Source organism: Haemaphysalis longicornis, unplaced genomic scaffold (assembly GCF_048455015.1).
Source record: "Haemaphysalis longicornis isolate Haplotype H1 unplaced genomic scaffold, Haemaphysalis longicornis Haplotype H1 scaffold_4, whole genome shotgun sequence".
In the NCBI taxonomy this organism is placed as follows: domain Eukaryota; kingdom Metazoa; phylum Arthropoda; class Arachnida; order Ixodida; family Ixodidae; genus Haemaphysalis; species Haemaphysalis longicornis.
The window spans coordinates 1565307-1576171 of NW_027526361.1; positions in this window are offsets into that span (position 1 = coordinate 1565307).

Genomic DNA, 10865 nt, shown 5'->3' on the forward strand with positions numbered 1-10865 from the left:
AGACACAAACCTCCGCGGTTTCCCACGGCCACTCAGCTAAAGGTATGGTCCCTAGAAATATCTAAAGGAGCGGCGAGCGCGCATGCGCTCTCGCCGCACCTTCAGCCCGGCCGTGGGTTTACCCGGCGGCTTCCCGCGATGGCTGCACGGTGGCGCTACAGACGCGCTGCTCGGAGATTGCCGATGAATTCCGTTGGTGCGCTGCCTCCATAGCTCGGCAAAACTGGATGCCACTCACTCACACTCGCTCAAAAAAATATATATATTTATCTTAACGCACTCACTGGCACTCGCACTCGCCACTCTGCCATGTCCAGCCTGCCGTACTCATGGAAAATGGGAACCACCGCTAGCTCCACGTTGTACTTTCCACACTAAGACGCGAATTATCCCTATTTCCTGTACTGACGCTACAAATACCATTGCGGCAAAAAGTATTCTTGTAGCGCGTACCCGCTGGCTCGCGCCTCTTTCAGGCAGGCAGGTGCATGCCGTGCAGAGAAGACGCTCTGTAGAACAACGGGGTGAAGTAGTGGCACTGTACAAATAGAAATTTTTTTTTTCTCTGCTAAAACAAAAATTGTTCGGATTAAACTTTCTGAAATAAACTGCGATCATTTGTACTAGTGAATGGCTCGTATTTGATATTTTTACTACGAGCACAACAATGCGCAATTTCAAGGTGAATATGGGCCAGAAAGGAGATTTTTCCAAGTTTGACAAACGTTTCCTCGCACATTTCGCCTTTTTTCAGTGTAAATATAGTTTTCACCAATTGTCCACAATGCTGAGATACAGGTCCAAATGCTTCATTGGCTGGGAGAATGTGCTCGTATTTGCTAAAAATGTTTGAAAATGCTCGACATCGTGTATTTTCTTAATGGAGCAATAACAGCAAAAAAAGAGAAACAAATATTTTTAAAATGCGGCATAGAGCATCCCAGGGGGTAAACATGATGTTCACAAAAAATAGTGGCCACTCTAAGAGAAGTTACTTTTTCATGAATTTTTTCACAGACGTAAGTTTGCTTTAAACCCTGGCGGTAAAAGGGCCGCTAGAAAAAGAACAATATTTTTTGGACAAAAACACTTTCAGGGAGCATTGTGGGCCATGCGAGGATGACCCACAATTTTTACTGAGCAAATCTGTGATAGTCGATTTTACGGCTGGGACGTTTGGCATGGAATGACCCAAGAAATAGCAGGACGAGCGCTGACTCAAAACTGAACTTTTATTGAGGAGCACATTGAATATATACTAACACCAACCGAGCTAGGCAGTGGCATGCGACCGGTAATGACAGGGTATTACGGTGCAGTTTTATTACTGCACACGACAGCATGTTAACGACAACGACCACCTGATCAGTGTAAGCTTGGAGCAGGATCTCACGTATTATGTAAGAATTTGATTTCTCTTTTTTACAGCGTCATCGATGGATGAGATGCGTACATTTTTTGCCCCAGCTTCGCAATACGGATGTCTCGATCAGTTCCCGCGTCGTCCTGTATCCGAGAAAAAAAAGCACTTTCGTTTTATGAAGCCTAGGTTCGCAGCCACAGTAGTCCTGGCAAAGCAGTGAAAGGTGCCTCTGCGTGTCATTCCACAGGAGAGCCCTGTGCTCCATGAGGCGCTCATTTATTTACAGTACTGTGCGCCCTTCAGGGTTGCTACCGGGTGGAAATAATAACCACGAGTTCATGCAATGAACGCTTTCAGACGTTCTTCTACAATTCAATAGTGTTGATAGTTGGAACAACACATTGAAACAACGGCCTAGGCTATTCATTCCCTAGGCTATCCTTGTCCCGTCTGGACCAATACTTGATTTATAGGGGCACCTTTCACTGCATTGCCAAAACTGTGGCTGCGAAGCCAAGTTAAACGAAAGGAATGGGCTGTTTTCGCACAGAGGCAGGACGACGGGAAGGGGATCGAGACATTTGTATTGCGAAGCTGGGGCAAATGTGCGTATCGACCCATCGAGTACGCTGAGAAAGAGAGAAATTTAATACTTAAAAACACGTGAGTCCCTGCTCCAAGTTAAGAGTGATCAGTTTGCCGTTTGCATTAACATGCTGTCAGGCGCAGTAATATAAAAGAAATTAGTGCCCTTCCACTGTGTGATGAAGGATGACCTGCAAAGCTCGACGCAGTCCACAGAGTGCACGAAACAAAACGTGTTTATTGTAATTTGCAATGTAGCATACTTCCTAGCCAATTAGCCGAATGAACCTATGAAAGATCCAAGCTTTGTTCTTGCAGATGAACATGGAACTGCCTGTGTCCCTCCCGCGTTGTAAGTATCTTACTGCTGTTTGTGTAGGGTCGGGTTCAGCTGTTGCCGTAACTGTCTTAATAACCTTAAATAATGACGTCATATCACGTCTCAGCCAACCGAACTGCGTGACATGCCATTTCTTACGTCCATAGATCACGATACGTGCTTTGCATCGGTAAGTACTCCGGACAGGTCCCATTGGGCCGTTTAATGTCCGTGTTTAAATCTCGCACCAGCACAACGGACATGCCATTCACCACTAAAGGCATGAAACCTATAGCTGCGCGTGCACGCGTCCCTTCCTCCCTCCCAGTATTCTCCACTGCAAACCTGCACACGCTACAAACCGGCAACTGGTCACGTGCGCCTGCTTAGAAGTGACAGACGCCGTCGAAAATCATCCCGGAGGGGGTCGCCGCTACTCGAGGAGCTGAACCTGAGGCGCTAACGGCGGCGCATGCAGCTTTCCGTTGTTTTTGCGCCGATTCGCACTTCTGTTCGGGCCAACGCTTGGATTCTTTCTCTTCTTCCTCCAAAAGAACGGCATGCATCCACGAGACGCACGCTCACGTGCGCTTCTGATTTTCTCCGCTTAATAGTTTTGCGAGCCCCTCATGGGGCGCAAGCCCACGCGTAAGCCTAGACGACGCGGGCGCTCCTCACGAGACGCACGCTCACGAGCGCTTCTTATTTTATTCGCTTAATAGTTTTCTTTTGCGAGCCCCTCATGGGGCGCAAGCCCACGCGCAAGACTGGACGACGCCGGACGCTCCTGATCAGATGCACGCTCGCGGGCGCTCGGTATTTTGTTCGCTCAGTATGTTTTTCTTTTTTTGCGAGCCCCTCACGTGGCTCAAGTGCACGCGCAAGACTGGACAATGCCCAGCGCTCCTCACGAGACGCACGCTCACGTGCGCTCGGTATTTCTTGGTATTTTTTCTGTTCATGGGCGGTGCAACCAAGAGCTGAAACAGCTCTACTGTTAAAAATGCATCGTCATCCCCGCTTGAGAATGGTCGTATGCCACGCGCAGCTCGTTTGGTGCTAGTATATGAGATTTTTTTTTTTTTCGAAATTGGTCGAATCCACAAGCCAGAACTAAGTAAGGTGGAACAGCAGTGACAAGAAAAACACGGAAACCGTCCCCTAGCAAAGAGGCTGGAATAAAATAGGTCAGATAAGACCCGGCAACGCGTACGCAGATCGTATGTCCTATCGGAAATGAGCCAGATCCGGTTGTGGCACAGATCAAAACGAGCGAAATTCATTTGCCTGATGGCAGTGTGCTTTTCGCGTGGCTGTTCCAACTGTTTCGTGGCTATTTTCGCAAGTTTTTCTTTTCTTTTTTTTTTCTTCTTTGAAGCTTGCTTATCATGGCTTCGGACGGCAATTAAGAGATTGCGGGAAGATTTGTTCCCAGACGTCGACGACAAAGTGAACAAAAGAAGAAGTGAATGAAACGAAATTGAGAGGTCCGAAACAATTATTTCATCCGGTCTCCCCGCCCCTACGGAATGAATGCAGTTGTATTTGTTTTCTTGTTTACTCTTATATTTACCATTTTATTACTGAACTAAATAGCCACCGCTTACTTACAACACCTGGCCAATTCCCCCGCCCCTCCCCCTGTGGGTACGAGCCACTCCATTAAGGTGACGAAGAGGATCGGACCAGCTAGCCTCCTTGTGAAATATTTTGGAAACTCATGGCGAGATTTATTTATTTATTTATTTATTTATTTATTTATTTATTTATTTATTTATTGTACCCACAGGGTATACACCATTGTAGAGGGGAGGGCTTACATAAGGGAGCAATAAAATCAGCAAAAAGGCACGCGACAAGTGTATCAGGTTGTACACACACAGAAAAACAATAATGTTTAGAAAACACGTCGGACAAAAAGCGCAATAAACACAGTGATAAGCGCAGTGAGATTAGGAGGAAGAAACCAAAAATAAGATAAATGCACTGAATTCGCAGTACAACAACATAAATATGTACATAGAAATAACGGGTTGATACAAGCATACAATATACTGACAAAGAACAATAAAGTAGAAGGGAAAAAAATGCACACTACAGTGAGGCTGCTCAAGGGAAAAAAAATACAAGAAAATTACAACAAATTTGAATCTTAAAGCGCTTCCCGGAAACGGTCAGGGTTAGTAATACATGCTAATGAAGAAGGTAGGTGGTTTCATTCACGGCACGTTTTCGGCAAAAAGGAATGAGAGTAGGTGACAGTGGTTTGGTGCGGGATATGAACTTTGTGACGATGATCAAGGTGTTCTGATATAAAAAATGGGGGTTGTATACAGCTTGATTTGAGCACCTGGTTATTGTGATAAGCTTTCTGAAAGAGACACAGCCGGAACCATTTTCTACGTTTAGCGAGAGACGGTAGGATAAGAGTAGACTTCGTAGGAGTTACGCCAGACGTACGGTTATAGTTAGACAGTATAAATTTCACGGAAGGGTTTTGTACAGCTTCAAGTTGGTTGGTTAGAGTAACATAGCCAGGATCCCAAGCTGATGAAGCATACTCTAGTGTGGGGCGCACATAAGTAACATACAGCTGTTTTTTAGAGAGGAAGGTGCTAGGGAAAATTACGTTATATGTATACAAGCATTGCGGTTAGCCTTTGATGTTATTAAATCAATATGTCGAGACCAGGACCGATTGTTAGTTATGTGCACATCAAGATAGCTATATTCGAGTACTGATTCTAACGGGGTACTGTTAAGAAAATAGTCAGGACAACTTAATGGGTTGCGGGATACCCTAACGACTTTATACTTACTTATGGTGAGCTCCATATGCCAGAGTTTGCACCAAGAAGTAATATTAATGAGGTCAGACTGCAGGCATTCAACGTGAGAAGAATTAGTAATTTTATGGTAAAGCACACTATCATCAGGAAAAAGGCAAATTGAAGAAGAAATATTACTAGACAAGTCGTTAATATATATCAGGAAAAGTAACGGTCCTAGTACAGAGCCCTGAGGTACACCTGAGCACACAGGTACCTCAGGGGAGTCAGTTTGATTAACAGACAGAAGAACTGCGAGCTGGACGTGTTGGTACATGTTCATGGTGGGAAAAGCGCTACAGTAACAAGGACAAGTGAGTACACGGGACAAAGCGCTACTAGCTACTGAAGATTTTATTACTGCAAAACATAGATATATACAAGGAATAAACGCCACAGTCATCACTTCAAATTTCACAATCTACCATCTGAAAAGATCAAGGCGCACCGACAACCAAACATTTTATAGATATTCACACCGCACGTGTGCTGACAAGAAAGGCGCCACACACTTTATCGACCCTGATTTAAAAAGGCATACTCAGTGTCAGACAGCAAGACCGATGGTTGGCTGACACATTCATTCCCTTCTTTCTTTATTCGGAAAGCTTCTATTATTTCTCTTGTTAGTCGTTTTTTGTGTTTATCAACAATTAACGTATCTCGCAGTTTTGGGCGGCATTTGCAGTCTTTGCAATGAACGGCTAAATGTGAATACGGTGACCCTTTTAACGAGCTCTGATGTTCGCGAAGGCGTACGTTCAGGCATCGGCCGGTCTGCCCTACGTATTTCTTTCCACACGTTAATGGAATAGTGTGTGGAAAGTGTGGAATGGAAAAAAAAAAAAAAAAGACGTAGTATACAGTATTCCAGTAGATCCCTTTTATAATTGGATAGTCGATGTAAAGCGAGGCGAAAAATACTGGGCTGATATTCACGAAGCTATCTGCTCGTAATGTATAGTAAAAATAGTGATTGATCTCCGCTCGCCTGCGGTTTATTCTCTTCAAAGAGGGCGATGTGACAGCCGAGGCGCCGGCTAACCAAAGCTGCTTTTCGATATCGCACGACGAGACACTAGCTTTGTAGATCAGGGCCCACTTTTTTAGTCGCAATGCCAAGGATTGCTATAACGGCAGTTATTCGGACGGAAAGAAAACTGTCGTACGGTCTACTTCATCTCGATTGATAGCAACGCGATGCCGGAATTGCGCCTGTGACGTTCGGACGTTGCCACCGGTCCCACGCTTCGTACCACCCCACGTGCGTACAATGCCGTCCTTCGCGGAGACGAGCCCAAGCCGACCTTGAAGCACCCGCAACGATGGTGGAGGCGCCACGTACGCTCGGGAAGCGAACGACCGGCCGGACCTGCTTTGTTCCCCAACGCGCCATCCCTCCTCCCCGCACAACCCACGGAGGGTATAAGAAGTCGAAGTGGTCGAAGCAAGCATTTGGGGTCCCATTCTCTTCCCGACACCGAGCGCATCCGTCGGAGGAAGCCGCCGTAAGAGAAATCTGATAGCGCGCTCCTGCATTCCGGCGCGAGAATGAGACGGGGAAGAACGCCGCTCCCTGCACCTTCCGCCACCACGGACCAGCGGGCCCGCAGCTGCACTTCGAGATCCCCTCCACAGCCCAGCGGAGTACGCGTTCCCAGGCTCGAAAGCTCGAGCCGCCGGTCCAGTGGCGAACGTGCGCCTCCCGTGCACGAAGGATCTCGCCTTCACGGCCCGGAACCAGCCACCCGCCTGTCACGCTTCTACCTCACCAGGATCCGGACGAGCGCCGGCGCTACCCCGTCCTCGAGGCCGGTGAGGGCGAGCCGGCACCGTTTAAACCCGTCTTGATTAAACTTGACTGTTATCTGTTGATACCCGTTCATGTCTCTGTCTCTTTTCCTCTCAACTCTGAGTGGGCCCACCCAAACGGGAAACAGTGACCCAGCCCCTTAAGGGCTCGTTACTCACCTAACTTCATTGTCCTGGGCAAGCGTTAGTGGGAGGTCTTGTGGGGGGGGGGGGGGGGGGGGGGGAGTAACAGTGCGAAACGCGACGCTACCACGCGCATTTGAAGGCGGCTCTGAGCGGCTGCCGGTTATGGTGCGGCCGCTTTCGTTCCATCACGTACGTCACGTCCAGTAATTGCCGCCTTTTCAATTCAGTTTCGGGTCCGAAATGCCTAAGCCGTTTGCGCCACGTGCGTTCATGTTTGAGACGAAGTATCATTTCGCACTCTTTTGATGTGTACTATTATTTTTACGTTGTCGAAAATTTGAGTGCAGTTGGCCTTTGAGTGTTCCGCCTCAAATGTGTGGCTGATGAGCAGGGGCAGAACAGTGCGGAGGGCTGTCTACTTCACTGAGGCCGGCGCGTCGGTTGCAGATGCGACGGATCGTGTGTGTGATTTGCGACATTTGCGTGACTTCGGTTTTAGGAGGTGGACTGCGTGCGTGGCGCCGCCGTTTGAGCTTGGGAGGAGTCCTACGATTCGGACTCGAGTGCCGAGGGCATCAGCGAGGTGGGCGGGTATTTCTGGCGAGGTGCCAACGGAAAGACAACTTCAGGACTACTCAGAGCTGCAGGCCTCACGGTGAGGCAAAACTGATCCGCAAACGGAAGCGCTGGAGCGACAAGCAGGCATATATAAACTAAACAGAGAGCACGTATGAAACCAACCTCCATCGCAAGCTATAGGGGGACACGCATATCAGGAATGCTATTTGCATGAAATGAGGCAGAGCACCAACTTCAGCGGGAAAATAAGCACGCAGGCCAAGCTGTAGCCTTCGCGACCGGAGTTTGGAAGTAGTCATTCTTGTGTGTCACTCAACCCGGGCGCACTCTCTTTAGGTCGCATTAAAAAAAGATTTTGCCAAGGAGTGGGGGGAGGCCGCCTGGAAAATGCCAGCTACAAAGGAATTCGGCTTCGAAATTCCCGTCTGCTTGCCCAACCGTCGCTAGTATGCTTTAATAAGCGACGCTCCGCTGCACCCATGCGAACAGAAATAAACAAACAAACAAAAACTACTGACTAGTAGTCCTGTGATGCAAAAAAAAAAAATAAAAGCTAACAAAAGTGCCCACCAATCAATAACCCAAGGCTAGCCGCTGGAGCTTGTGCATGAAGGTGATTTAAAGAAAAACAGAGTGGAAGAGCGAAGCACCAGATGGGTAATATAAAAGTGAGCGTGTGTTTTCTTCTGCACGCGGGAGCGTGTACGCGCACAAGTAAGCTCCAAAAGTCCTGACCCATGAGCATACACGTTGGCATTTGCACCACAGTGTATACGGCGCAAATTCAGAACTTGGTCTTCAAATGGAGAAAAAACGCGCAGTGCTGTCGGTTTGCTTAAGCGCACAAAACTGGAGCCCCGCTTGTGATTCAATGGGTCGACTCTGCACAGGCCCGGGGTGGCGACGCCAGAACTGCGCTCTTGCTAGCCTGCGTGCGTCGCCCGCAATCGCTTTGCCGGTATGCTCTTATCTTATCCTGGCGTGACAGAGTCGGAAAAAGAGACAAGTTCAATGCGGACCGGAAACATAGTAATGGTCGTGAAACTTCCACCCGAGTAACTTTGGAGCTTCGGGGAACAAGGGGTTACCTTCCTGGCACCTATGAAAGGGCGCGCTCTAAGCCGCCTGGGCTACTCGGGGGTATTGTCTGCTCCTTGGTTATGAACGAATGGGTGTGTTTTGGGACTCGCAAGAAACGAAAATTTCTTACGAAACGTTGGGCCTATGCGACCGCCCGATTCTGAATCTCTCCTCCACTGCATGTGTTTCCTCGACTCGGCTGAGTGGAGGAGTAACTAACCTTTCCCAATGGTGACCAGTGCTGCGCGTGGCGGCCACCCTTCTTCGGCTGTCCAGGCCCTCACAGGGGTGTGCTGGCGGCTTGCCGACGTCGTGCCGACCCCGGAATACACGGCCCGTGGCCGCGCGTTTTCATCGCCTGCCCACGCGGACGTCCCGGTTTTCTGTGGATTTCAGGACGACGCTGTTCGCTGCAGGGTACAGCTCATTGACAGCCTTGCCGCCTGGAATGCGTGGCCGGAGCACATCAAGTAGCCATTCTCTGAAGAACGCCTGCGCGACGCTGCCCGGGCATGGCATCTGCACGACGGACACACGCATTCGATCTGTGCAAGCTGGAGCGGGGGGGTTGATCGCAGCGTTTGGTAACTTCTCAGGCATCTACGACGCCCGCTACATGGATATGCGCACCCAGTACAAAAGCCGCGGAGAAGACATCAAGGTGTGTGTCTATGGAAAGCTCCGCCTGCTCGCAGACTGCGGCCTCGCTTGACTGTCTCCTACAGCGAGGTTACGTCACAGATGGCCTTGCTGACCCCGCCCAAGCTGCAATTCTCACGTTGCAGCCACCAGATTTGAGCCTGCAAGATTTCAACCACCTGGCTGTAGAACTGCAGCAGAGGGCAACCCGGCAGGCACAGGAGCCTCACGAACAGGCATCGGTGCAGACCCCGAAGGAGTCCCGTGGACCCGGTCCCGAACCGAACAACGTTTCACTGAAAGAGTGCACAACCAGCTAGAAGACTCCCAGCATCACTGATCATGGAGCCCCGCCGGTCAAGTCCCCGCACCAAGGCCGGAACTGGCCGGTGGTCTCCTCCACGCCTGCGCGGACCTCCCTCTTAGACGACCGCCCCTCTCACGGGAAAATGAAAAATTTCGGCCCATGCGAGTCCTATGCAGCAAGCTGTAGTGGGATTTAAGGTACCGGTCGGGGGATGTACAGGTCTTTAAGTGTTTTTACGGTTTCTTCCGGGGTTGTTTGGAGCAAATAGTTTGATTGAGTTGTACGGTGTTGTGATTGATGTTTGTTTTCATTGGTATACATGAGCTGCGAAATATCTGCCGTGCTATTTTTGGTTGAGAACTGTCCTTTCAGGTCGTCGCAGGGGGAGTTCCAATTCTATCGAGCGAGAGTTCGGGCGTGCTGTTCTATTTGTGTTCGTAGGTGTGCTAGTTTGAGTTTGAGTGCTCTTCTCTGTTAGTGCTACCGTCATCGTTTTTCGATGCTGCAGTAAGCTTCCCGTAGGTGAGTAATGTAAGGGATAACGTATTTGTTGGGAATTTCGGGGTCGATGAGAGAGGTACTCCGTTTCGCGTGTAGGATAGATGGGATCCATGTTTCTAGCTAACTTTCTGCGTTTCTAGCTCACTTTCTGGATGGCGAGGCTGTTGGTTCGAAATTGCTCCCAGATGGCGGTGGTGTGTTGATTTCGAGGGGGCGTATATGAGCGCTACAGTGCATTTCTCTTTGAATGATTAAGTGGTAACTTCCTAGGAACTGTGGAAATGGGTTCCATGGGGCGTTGGATGTTTTTGGGTATAGTTAGGTCGGGAGCTCTGCGCTTTTGGGCGCTATTGCCTAATCTGGTGGGTTGTTGAGGGTCGCTATGCGTTGTGCGTCGGAGGTCCTGTAGAACTTCCCATAGTAGTCTACTTTTTCGGGTGGTGCATGCCTGTGTATCCCCATGCTATGTGTTGCGCGTTGAAGTCGCCCAGAATGAGTAGCGGCTGGGTTTTGTAATGGCTTATTGGAATAACGCTTTGAAATTAGTATTGGTGGATTTGGGTGGGCTGTAGACATTCAAGACGTGTAATTGGGTACTAGTTGGTTTGGCGGGTAAAAGCGGGTAAATACATGGGGGATGTCAGAGTTGAGCGTGTGTTGTTGGGTAGCTGTATTCCTATGTACTTAGTTGGGGTAAACGAGTATCCTGATGTGCTCTGTAATTGA